Raw genomic sequence first — 13,307 nt, 5'->3', positions numbered from 1 at the left:
ACCCACCGCGGCCATTTCCGGCGACCTCGGAGCGGGGTGCTACAGTAACTACTACAGTGCCCGATCTAGATCTGGATCTAAAACCCTAGCCGGTTGACTTTTCCCTCTCCCCTAATTTTTTGTGCATACTTTGACCTGCCATATCTCCGCATCCGTAGCTCCGATTTGGACATATAGTATATCAAAATGTTCGTCTCGAAGAGTACATCATTTCATTCCATTGCATCATTTTCATTTGAGTGCATCTTGATGCCCGAAATGCTGCTAGAAGGAGGCTTCGTGAGTTAATTGTCAGATCTGCTAGTTCATCTTAGACTTTTGTCATTTTTGCCATGATTGTTGTGTGCATGATATGCCTGTGAGTCCTTCATATGTTTTGTTAAGCATCTTGTTATCTTCCAGAGGTGCAACCCATGCATTTTTAGGATGTGTGTGGTGACTTGTGCAAGCTTGCAAAGTGAGGCACCCGGTAAATCTGTTTTCAGGGACTTAGTAGTTTTCACTAAGTCTGGGATTATTTAGTTCATGATGCCATATGTTCTTGCTGTTTCCTAGTGATCCGTGCCTCTTTTGAGGATGATCAGTAAAGGAGTTTTGTTAATCTTGTTAGCTCTATCCATCCATGTCTTATTGCAATTATGGAGCACCCTAGCTTGAGTCAATCGAGCTCTACTTTTGCTTCGTTGTGAATCTGGGCAGATCGTCAACTTGTTTGCGATTTTGCCGATGTTATTGTAGTTGATCCGTGCATGCTATGCCATTGTTCTTGCCATGTCTAGCTAGCATTTTTGTGCCTTCTTAATGGATGTATGCTTGCCTTGCCATGACTTGCACCGTGGTGAGTGCATCGAGCTCGTTTACATGCCTTCGTGAGTTAAATTTCAGCATGTCTCAGTTTTCACTAAGTCTGAAAACTGATTGTGTTTTAGCTATGTTCGTGTGCTTATTAGTATATTTTGTGATCCCTTTTGGCCCCAGGTCACTTAGGGACTTTTGTTAAGCTTGTTTAGTATCTCCATGCCATGTTCTTATTTATCTTAATCAGGTCATGTATCATGTTATTTTGTTGCTCCGAAGAGGGCTTCATGATCTGAAATTTCAGACAAGTGTTAATTTCACAAAGTCTGAAATCTGTTTTGCATTTGCGTTTTTGCCATGCTTGTTTGAACCTCTTAATGGATGAATTGGCCATACCTCAGTGCTAGTATTTGGTTAAGCATCTTGAATGCTTCCCTGCCATGTATTTTGTTGTCATGTTTGGGTGCTGTAGCATGTTCATTCCATTGCATTTAGATGCCTACTTGCTGTAAATCGCAGACCGGTGTCATTCTTAAATCGCTTGCCATGTCCAAACCATAACTCCGATTCCGGCGTTATTTATATCGTTTTCAAGCGATTGCATCCCATCTTTCCAGTGGCACTCTTGGTTTTCCAAGTTGAGGCTAGGTTCATGCATTTCCTGTCATATCTTGCATTTTGCATCCCGCATCGCATCCGCATAACATCTCATCATTGCATCTTATTGTTGGAGTTTGCACGTGGTTGATTGTATCCTTGTTGCTTGTTTGTCTTGTTTGGGTAGAGCCGGGAGACGAGTTCGCTATCGAGGAGTCCGTTGAGTTTGCTTTTGAGGATCCAGTCAACTCTGACAGCTTTGCAGGCAAGATGATCATACCCTCGAAATCACTACTATCTTTGCTATGCTAGTTTGCTCGCTCTTTGCTATGCCAATGCTACGATGCCTACCTTTTGCTTGTCAGCCTCCCAATTGCCATGTTGAACCTCTAACCCACCTTGTCCTAGCAAACCGTTGATTGGCTATGTTACCGCTTTGCTCAGCCCCTCTTATAGCGTTGCTAGTTGCAGGTGAAGATTGGAGCCGTTCCTTGTTGGAACATTTATATACCGTTGGGATATCATTATATTGCTATGTTATCTTAATGCACCTATATACTTGGTAAAGGGTGGAAGGCTCGGCCTCTCGCCTAGTGTTTTGTTCCACTCTTGCCGCCCTAGTTTCCGTCATATCGGTGTTATGTTCCCGGATTTTGCGTTCCTTACGCGGTTGGGTTATAATGGGAACCCCTTGATAGTTCACCTTGATTAAAGCTTTTCCAGCAATGTCCAACCTTGGTTTTACCATTTGCCACCTAGCCTCTTTTTTCCTCGGGTTTCCGGAGCCCGAGGGTCATCTTATTTTAGCCCCCCACGGGCCAATGCTCCTCTGAGTGTTGGTCCGAACTGAGCTGCCTGCGGGGCCACCTCGGGGAAACTTGAGGGTTGGTTTTACTCGTAGCTAGTCTCATCTGAGTGTGCCCTGAGAAAGAGATATGTGCAGCTCCTATCGGGATTTGTCGGCACATTCGGGCGGTGTTGCTGGTTTGTTTTACTGTCGAATGTCTTGTTGTACCGGGATACCGAGTCTGATCGGAAGTCTCGGGTGGAGGTCTATTCCTTTCTTGACCGTGAGAGCTTGTCATGGGCTAAGTTGGGACTCCCCTGCAGGGATTGAACTTTCGAAAGCCGTGCCCGCGGTTATGGGCAGATGGGAATTTGTTAATGTCCGGTTGTAGATAACTTGAACCTTAATAATTAAAATGAATCAACCGTGTGTGTTACCGTGATGGCCCCTTCTCGGCGGAGTCCGGGAAGTGGACACGGTGTTGGAGTAATGCTTGCGCAGGTTGTTCCTCTAGATTCTCGCTCGCGCTTTGCCTCCTCTTCTCGCTCTCTTGTGCGTATAAGTTAGCCACCAAATGTGCTAGTCGCTTGCTGCAGCTCCACATATATTGCCTTACCCTTCCTATAAGCTTAAATAGTTTTGATCGCGAGGGTGCGAGATTGCTGAGTCCCTGTGGCTCACAGATTCCTACTATACCAGATGCAGGTCCAGGTGATTCCGCTCCAGGTGACGATTACGAGCTCAAGTGGGAGTTCGACGAGGACTCTCAGCGTTACTACGTGTCTTTCCTGATGATCAGTAGTGGTGCCCAGTTGGGGTTTGATCGGGACCGTGTCGCATGTTGGGTTTTCTTCTATTTTGGCGCCGTAGTCGGGCCATGAGTGTTTGGATGATGTATGTTATTTATGTACTTTGATGTGACGTGGCGAGTGTAAGCCAACTATGTATCTCCCCCTTTTATTCTATATTACATGGGATGTTGTGATGATTGCCTAACTTGCGACATTGCTTTCAATGCGGTTATGTCTCTAAGTCGTGCCTCGACACGTGGGAGCTATAGCCGCATCGAGGGCGTTACAAGTTGGTATCAGAGCCTTCCCCGACCTTAGGAGCCCCATTGCTTGATCGTTTTTAGCAGCCGAGTTGTGTCTAGAAAAATGTTTTGAGTCCTTTAGGAATTATATATCGGAGAGCTTAGGAATTCTTTTTACTTCCCAGTCTCCTCATCGCTCTGGTAAGGCATCCTGACGTAGAGTTTTGACTCTTCTCTTCTCAAATTTCACTAAATTTTTTTAGGATCACGCGAGTATCTTGGAATCGTTCCGATGGCTTATGATGAGAACATTGTCTTGGTGCCTCCTGTCAGGGGTTTAGTGGAAGTGTCCCGGGGAGTTGAGCTCTGAGGTGTTGTCATCATAATTTTATCGTTGCAATTCTGGAATACTTGAGATATGTTCCGCACATCGAAAATCTCTTTTATGCAGTTCATGGTGAGATAACCTCGACGCCACCCAGTACTGGGGCGGGAGTTCGGGAGTATCGCCATAACTTGTATAACGGATGCTTTTCGAAGGTTGAGGTAGATGGTTTCCGAAGGTTTCTTGGTTATGTGTTGAAGGATGGATACAGCTGGATGTAGGAATTGCTAGTTTGGGTGAGATATTATGCTTCCCCTGTATCCCCAACACCTGATTGCATAACCGGAAAGTTTCAGGAGTTTCATAGGTGGGAATTCTCGTAGCTCTAGTTCTTCTTCCACGGATATTGGTTTGAGATTGGGATTTCTTACCGATTATTCGTTCTTGATCCGTACCTTGTTGATTTACTTCTTCTACCTAATTCTACGTGGCTTCGCAATTTATGGATATGTGACCATTTCAAGAGAATGCATTCGTTCATTTTGTTCGGATGTGAAGACTTTATGTTGCAATTTTCATTCCGTTGGTTTCAGCTTCATTTATCTGTCTATGTGCTAACGGTGGTCAACCTCTTCAGGATGGCTCCCGCTAAGAGCACCAGTCAGAACCAGAATCAAGATCCGCCACCACCTCCACCTCCTCCGGAGGCATGGCAAGCTGTGATGGCCGCAACCAATGCAAACACACAGTTGATCATGCAAATTCTCCAAGAGCGCAATCAAGGCAGCCAAGGGAATCAAGGCAACAATCAGAATCACTTTGCTACACTGAACCAGTTCCTTGCTAATGGGCCAAAGACGTTCAGCAATTGTGTTGAGGCTCCGATGCTGACGATTGGCTTGTGGATCTGGGTAAGCATTTTGAGTGCAGCAACGTCAGGCCTGAAGATTTCATCAAGTTCGCTTCCTTCCAACTCAAAGATCAGGCTCAGAATGGTTCCAGCAGTACAAGGATTCCAGAGGTGGACGTCTGATCACTTGGGATGATTTCCGTCAAGATCATCACCCCTAAAGTGTGGTTGAAAGTAAGCGTGAGGAATTCCGCAATCTGAAGCAAGGCTCTTTGTCTGTCTATGACTACAACAAGTTGTTCCAGAAGCTCGCCCGCTTTGCCAAGCAGGACGTCCCTGATGAGAAGAGCATGATATATCAGTTCAGGGGTGGTCTCAGAGAAGAAATTCAGCTCGCTCTTGTCCTCTTTGAGCCTTGAGATACGATGAGTTCTACAACATGGCACTGAAGCAAGAGGCTGCTCAGTTGAGGTGTGATGCTTCCAAGAAGCGAGTCAGAGATGCTACTCCTTCTTCCTCTACTCAAGTGGCCAAGCAGCAGAAGTTTTGGCTTCCTCCTCCTCCGTTCCGTCAGCCGTATCAGCAGAAGAGCAAAGGTGGCAGTGGTTCTTCCCACCCACCCAACCCTGGCTTTCAGAACAAGTCTTCGTCTCAACCTCCAAGATCGAGTGCTCCATACCACCGTCCGCTTTCAGAGGTCACGTGCAACAAGTGCCAACAGAAGGGTCACTATGCCAACAAGTGTTTCAACCAGAGGCGTCTTCCTCCTCCTCCTCCTGTGAGATCGGCAAGTACAGCTGTGGTCAAGCATAACCCCAAGCATGCCAAGGTCAATTTGATGAATGCAGCTCAGGCAGAGGATTCTTCAGATGTCATCATGGGTAACCTTCCTGTTAATGATATTCCTGCAAAAGTTCTTTTTGACACTGGTGCATCGCATTGCTTCATCTCGAGACCATTTACATCTAGGCATGAATTGGTTCACGAGTTTTGCCTAGTCCTTTAGCAGTTGTCTCTCCTGGTAAGCGCATGCAGGCTAACTCCATCGTTCCGGATGTTACTATCACTTTGGGTGACTACAAGTTTCTGGCTTCTCCTACGGTTCTTGGTGACTCGGATATTGATCTTATTCTCGGAATGGATTGGCTTTCTAAGCACAAGGCTCAGCTTGATTGTGCAGCCAGGCAGATTCAATTGACTCATTCGTCTGAGGATGTAATTGTCTTTGCCGCTCGTGATGATACCATCCGTCTGTTTTCTCTCAATGAGAAGGGTGAACTGATGCTATCTCGCAAATTCCAGTCGTTTGCGAATATCAAGACGTCTTTCCAGAAGAGCTCAGGAATGCCTCCGCACCGGCCAGTTGAATTCGTTATGATCTTGAGCCTGGCACGGAACCTGTGTGCAAACGTCCTTACAAGCTCGGACCTGAAGAGTTGAAGGAGCTGAAGAAGCAACTCGATGAGCAAGAAAGAATGGGTCTCATCCGGCCTAGTTCTTCTCCGTGGGGTTGTGGTGTTCTTTTTGTGAAGAAGAAGGATGGACGGACCGACTTTGTGTTGATTACCGTCCATTGAACAAGAAGACCATCAAGAACAAATACCCACTCCCCAACATCAATGAGCTGTTCGAACAACTCAAAGGTGCTCAAGTATTCTCCAAGCTTGATCTCCGTATGGGTTATCATCAGATTCGTATTCGTGAGCAAGATATTCCCAAGACGGCTTTCAGGACAAGCTTTGGTTCATATGAATACACTGTCATGTCTTTTGGCCTCGTCAACGCTCCTCCGACGTTCTCTCGCATGATGAACTTCATCTTCAACGCCTACACCAATGACTTCGTTTTGGTCTATCTCGACGACATTCTGGTTTTCTCCAAGAACAAGGAAGATCATGCCAAACACTTGCGTTTGGTGTGATAAGCTCAGGGAACATCAGTTCTACGCCAAGTTCTCCAAGTGTGAATTTTGGCTCGATGAGGTTCTTTATCTTGGTCATATCATCTCTGCCAAGGGCATTGCCGTGAATCCTGAGAAGGTGTCTGCAATTGTGAATTGGGAACCTCCTCAGAACGTGAAGCAACTCCGCAGTTTTCCTCGGTCTCGCAAGCTATTGCCGAAGATTCGTTGAAAACTTTTCTAAGATCGCGAAGCCTCTCTCAAATCTTCTTCAGAAGCACGTCAAGTACGTTTGGTCTCCGGAGTGTGATATTGCTTTCAACACTTTGAAAGAGAAGTTGATCACTGCTCCAGTTCTGACTCCGCCTGATGAATCCAAGCCGTACGAGGTCTTTTGTGATGCCTCTCTCCAAGGTCTTGGCGCAGTTTTGATGCAAGAGAAGAAAGTTGTTGCTTATACCTCTCGCCAGTTGAAGCCTAATGAGAAGAACTACCCCACTCATGATCTCGAGTTGGCGGCAGTTGTGCATGCTCTTTTGACTTGGAGACATCTTCTATTGGGAAGAAAAGTGGACATTTTCACTGATCACAAGAGTCTCAAGTACATCTTCACTCAGCCTAATCTCAACCTCAGGCAAACTCGATGGGTCGAAATGATTCAAGAGTATAATCCGAGTATCGAGTATACTCCAGGCAAGGCCAATGTGATCGCTGACGCTTTGAGCAAAAGCGTATTGCAACAGTCTGATTCTTAAGCCTTATCAACCCGAGCTTTGTGAAGCTTTCCGCAAACTTAATCTGCAAGTTGTTCCTCAAGGTTTCCTCGCCAACCTTCAAGTCTCTCCTACCTTAGAAGACCAGATTCGCCAAGCCCAGCTTCTTGATGCTATGGTGAAAAAGGTGAAGATTGGGATTGCCAAGAGTCAGTCCAAGTACAAGTGCTACCGCCTTGATGACAAGGACACTCTCTTCTTCGAGGATCGAATTGTTGTACCCAAAGGTGACCTCCGTAAAGTGATCATGAACGAGGCTCACAATTCTCTCCTCTCCATCCACCCTGGGAGCACGAAGATGTATCAGGACCTCAAGCAAGCTTATTGGTGGACTCGAATGAAGCGCGAGATCGCTCAATTCGTGAATGAATGTGATGTCTGCAGAAGAGTGAAGGCAGAACACCAAAGGCCAGCAGGTCTCCTCCAACCTCTTGCCATTCCAGAATGGAAGTTTGACCACATTGAAATGGACTTCGTGACTGGGTTTCCAAAGTCCAAGCGTGGCAATGATGCTATATTCGTTGTCATCGACAAGCTCACCAAAGTGGCTCACTTTCTGCCTATCAAAGAGTCGATCACTGCAGCTCAATTGGCGGAACTCTATACCTCTCGTATTGTCTCTCTGCACGGTATTCCTCAAGTGATATCTTCAGACCGTGGCAGCATCTTTACCTCCAAGTTTTGGGATTCTTTTCAGAAGGCCATGGGCACCAACATCCGCTTCAGCACAGCTTTCCATCCTCAAACAAGCGGTCAAGTCGAGCGTGTCAACCAGATTCTTGAAGATATGCTCAGGGCTTGTGTGATCTCCTTCGGCATGAAGTGGGAGGATTGTCTTCCTTATGCTGAATTCTCCTACAACAACAGTTTTCAAGCAAGTTCGGGCAAGGCCCCTTTTGAAATTCTGTATGGCAGGAAGTGCCGTACCCCTCTCAACTGGTCTGAAACCGGTGAACGTCAGCTGCTGGGTAATGACTTAATCACAGAAGCAGAAGAAATGTGCAAAGTCATTCGTGATAACCTCAAAGCAGCCCAATCCCGCCAGAAGAGCTACTATGATAGTAAGCACCGTGATTTGGCTTTCGAGATCGGAGATCATGTTTACCTCCGCGTCTCTCCTATGAAAGGTACTCGTTCGCTTCGGTATCAAAGGGAAGCTTGCCCCTAGATACGTGGGACCTTTCAAGATTGTCAGCAAGAGAGGCGACCTCGCCTATCAACTCAAGCTTCCTTCAAACTTTGCAAATGTTCATGATGTGTTCCATGTCTCTCAGCTTCGAAAGTGCTTTAAGACTCCTGACTGCACAGTCAACTTCGAGGACATTGAGCTCCAAGAAGATCTCTCCTATCGTGAGCACCCAGTTGCTATTCTTGAAGAGACTGAACGCAAGACTCGCAAGCATCAATCACAGAGAAGAAGTGGTCACACCATTCCGACCGTGAAGCTATTGGATAACAGGAAGTGTGTCACACTACATATTATAGGCATACGGAACTACGGCAGTGTTCGAAATGAAGAGTGCAGGTTCCTGCCCGCGAATCGTGATCTCGAGCGTTCTGGTGATGGAGGCAACCAGTTCGTGGTGCGGTTTTGGTCTCGCAAGTAACCTCTCGGCGTTCGTGTTTTGTTCCTAGTCTCGGACGAGTCCTTTCGTAGTTGGTTGGAGTGTTGCAAACCACAGCCCACGAGGCCTTTTCGAAGGTCCTCGGTTTATCCTGATTAGGCTTCGTCAATTCTAGATACATACAGTCCAACTCATTTGGATCTCAGCTCTTCACGGTTCGTGTACAGGTTAGCTATATTTCTTTCTGTGGGTTCGGGTCTTTGTCCCGTGTGTTGTTTTCTATTGTTCCATACTGCACTCTCAGTAGTCTAATACGTCCAAAGGGCATGTCTCGCACTTGGCAATTACGCATCTCGGGTGTGCCTTCAATCTCTCATGGAGACATTGTTTGATCCGCCACACTTACGTAATGCAGGGCCCATATGTACCGCTAGTATAGTGACCATCCGCGCGCGATGGTACAAGACGTATCACCTCGTAGTGGTCATTTCTTAGCTTTGCTCGTCTCGCGCTCGTGAATGCCATGAATGTGGAGGGTTTAAAACATTCCGGCATTGGACCGAGAGCTTTGGACAATGCCAAGCCCGGTGGTCTACCGGGGAAATGCAGTACCGCCTTTCCTGAGCATGAATCAAATGCAATGGGGAACGTATGCGAATGCAATGCACATGCTGACATGATATGAGATGCATGAAAATGAAAACAACACACGGAGACAAAGACCCGAACCCAAGAAATAAATATAACTTAACGCCGGAAACGGCAAGAGTTGGAGTACAAATTGGGAAAGTTATATCCGGGGCGTTACAACACTCCACCACTACGAAAGGATCTCGTCCCGAGATCTAGGACTAAAAGAACGCCGGGTACTCAGAACGGAGGTGATCCTCACGTTCCCAGGTAGCTTCACGGTCGGAATGGTGTGACCACTTGACTTTGAGGAATTTGATTGACTTGTTGCGAGTCTTGCGTTCGGTCTCTTCAAGAATAGCAACTGGGTGCTCACGATAGGAGAGATCTTCTTGGAGCTCAATGTCCTCGAAGTTGACTGTGCGGTCCGGAGTCTTGAAGCACTTTCGAAGCTGAGAGACATGGAACACATCATGAACATTTGCAAAGTTTGAAGGAAGCTCGAGTTGATAGGCGAGGTCGCCTCTCTTGCTGACAATCTTGAAAGGTCCCACGTATCTGGGGGCAAGCTTCCCTTTGATACCGAAGCGACGAGTACCTTTCATAGGAGAGACGTGGAGGTAAACATGATCTCCGATCTCGAAAGCCAAATCACGGTGCTTACTATCATAGTAGCTCTTCTGGCGGGATTGGGCTGCTTTGAGGTTATCACGAATGACTTTGCACATTTCTTCTGCTTCTGTGATTAAGTCATTACCCAGCAGCTGACGTTCACCGGTTTCAGACTAGTTGAGAGGGGTACGGCACTTCCTGCCATACAGAATTTCAAAAGGGGCCTTGCCCGAACTTGCTTGAAAACTGTTGTTGTAGGAGAATTTAGCATAAGTAAGACAATCCTCCCATTTCATGCCGAAGGAGATCACACAAGCCCTGAGCATATCTTCAAGAATCTGGTTGACACGCTCGACTTGACCACTTGTTTGAGGATGAAAAGCGGTGCTGAAGCGGATGTTGGTGCCCATGGCCTTCTGAAAAGAATCCCGAAACTTGGAGGTAAAGATGCTGCCACGGTCTGAAGATATCACTTGAGGAATACCGTGCAGAGAGACAATACGAGAGGTATAGAGTTCCGCCAATTGAGCTGCAGTGATCGACTCTTTGATAGGCAGAAAGTGAGCCACTTTGGTGAGCTTGTCGATGACAACGAATATAGCATCATTGCCACGCTTGGACTTTGGAAACCCAGTCACGAAGTCCATTTCAATGTGGTCAAACTTCCATTCTGGAATGGCAAGAGGTTGGAGGAGACCTGCTGGCCTTTGGTGTTCTGCCTTCACTCTTCTGCAGACATCACATTCATTCACGAATTGAGCGATCTCGCGCTTCATTCGAGTCCACCAATAAGCTTGCTTGAGGTCCTGATACATCTTCGTACTCCCAGGGTGGATGGAGAGGAGAGAATTGTGAGCCTCGTTCATGATCACTTTATGGAGGTCACCTTTGGGTACAACAATTCGATCCTCGAAGAAGAGAGTGTCCTTGTCATCAAGGCGGTAGCACTTGTACTTGGACTGACTCTTGGCAATCCCAAACTTCACCTTTTTCACCATAGCATCAAGAAGCTGGGCTTGGCGAATCTGGTCTTCTAAGGTAGGAGAGACTTGAAGGTTGGCGAGGAACCCTTGAGGAACAACTTGCAAATTAAGTTTGCAGAAAGCTTCACAAAGCTCGGGTTGATAAGGCTTAAGAATCGGACTGTTGCAATACGCTTTTCTGCTCAAAGCGTCAGCGATCACATTGGCCTTGCCTAGAGTATACTCAATACTCAGATTATACTCTTGAATCATTTCGACCCATCGAGTTTGCCTGAGGTTGAGATTAGGCTGAGTGAAGATGTACTTGAGACTCTTGTGATCAGTGAAAATGTCCACTTTTCTTCCCAATAGAAGATGTCTCCAAGTCAAAAGAGCATGCACAACTGCCGCCAACTCGAGATCATGAGTGGGGTAGTTCTTCTCATTAGGCTTCAACTGGCGAGAGGTATAAGCAACAACTTTCTTCTCTTGCATCAAAACTGCGCCAAGACCTTGGAGAGAGGCATCACAAAAGACCTCGTACGGCTTGGATTTATCAGGCGGAGTCAAAACTGGAGCAGTGATGAGCTTCTCTTTCAAAGTGTTGAAAGCAATATCACACTCCGGAGACCAAACGTACTTGACGTGCTTCTAAAGAAGATTTGAGAGAGGCTTCGCGATCTTAGAAAAGTTTTCAACGAATCTTTGGCAATAGCTTGCGAGACCGAGGAAACTGCGGAGTTGCTTCACGTTCTAAGGAGGTTCCCAATTCACAATTGCAGACACCTTCTCAGGATTCACGGCAATGCCCTTGGCAGAGATGATATGACCAAGATAAAGAACCTCATCGAGCCAAAATTCACACTTGGAGAACTTGGCGTAGAACTGATGTACCCTGAGCTTATCAAGCACCAAACGCAAGTGTTTGGCATGATCTTCCTTGTTCTTGGAGAAAACCAGAATGTCGTCGAGATAGACCAAAACGAAGTCATTGGTGTAGGCGTTGAAGATGAAGTTCATCATGCGAGAGAACGTCGGAGGAGCGTTGACGAGGCCAAAAGACATGACAGTGTATTCATATGAACCAAAGCTTGTCCTGAAAGCCGTTTTGGGAATATCTTGCTCACGAATACGAATCTGATGATAACCCATGCGGAGATCAAGCTTGGAGAATACTTGAGCACCTTTGAGTTGTTCGAATAGCTCATTGATGTTGGGGAGTGGGTATTTGTTCTTGATGGTCTTCTTGTTCAATGGACGGTAATCAACACAAAGTCGTTCCGAACCATCCTTCTTCTTCACAAAAAGAACACCACAACCCCACGGAGAAGAACTAGGCCGGATGAGACCCATTCTTTCTTGCTCATCGAGTTGCTTCTTCAGCTCCTTCAACTCTTCAGGTCCGAGCTTGTAAGGACGTTTGCACACAGGTTCCGTGCCGGGCTCAAGATCAATAACGAATTCAACTGGCCGGTGCGGAGGCATTCCTGGGAGCTCTTCTGGAAAGACGTCTTGATATTCGCAAACGACTGGAATTTGCGAGATAGCATCCATTTCACCCTTCTCATTGAGAGAAAATAGACGGATGGTATTATCCCGAGCTGCAAAGACAATTACATCCTCAGATGAATGAGTCAATTGAATCCGCTTGGCTGCACAATCAAGCTGAGCCTTGTGCTTAGAAAGCCAATCCATTCCGAGAATAAGATCAATATCCGAGTTACCAAGAACCATTGGAGAAGCGAGAAACTTGAAATCACCCATCATGATGGAAATATCCGGAACCACCATAGTAGAACTCAGACGCTTAGCTGGAGAGACGACTTGCATGGCTCTAGGTAAAGCCATAGTGCTAAAAAATTTCTCCGATGCAAATGGGAATGACATGAAGGAATGCGATGCGCCAGAGTCAAAAAGAACTTTTGCAGGAATATCATTAATAGGAAGGTTACCCATGATCACATCTGACGAATCCTCTGCCTGAGCTGCATTCATCAAGTTGACCTTGGCATGCTTGGGGTTATGCTTGACCACTGCTGTACTTGCCGATCTCACAGGAGGAGGAGGAGGAAGACGCCTCTGGTTGAAACACTTGTTGGCATAGTGACCCTTCTGTTGGCACTTGTTGCACGTGACCTCTGAAAGCGGACGGTGGTATGGAGCACTCGGTCTTGGAGGTTGAGACGAAGACTTGTTCTAAAAGCCAGGGTTGGGTGGGTGGGAAGAACCACTGCCACCTTTGCTCTTCTGCTGATACGGCTGACTGAACGGAGGAGGAGGAAGCCAAAACTTCTGCTGCTTGGCCACTTGAGTAGAGGAAGAAGGAGTAGCATCTCTGACTCGCTTCTTGGAAGCATCACACCTCAACTGAGTAGCCTCTTGCTTCAGTGCCATGTTGTAGAACTCATCGTATCTCAACGGCTCAAAGAGGACAAGAGCGAGCTGAATTTCTTCTCTGAGACCACCCCTGAACTG

Source organism: Triticum urartu, chromosome 6, assembly GCF_003073215.2.
Source record: "Triticum urartu cultivar G1812 chromosome 6, Tu2.1, whole genome shotgun sequence".
NCBI lineage: Eukaryota > Viridiplantae > Streptophyta > Magnoliopsida > Poales > Poaceae > Triticum > Triticum urartu.
This window is presented reverse-complemented; position numbering follows the sequence as displayed.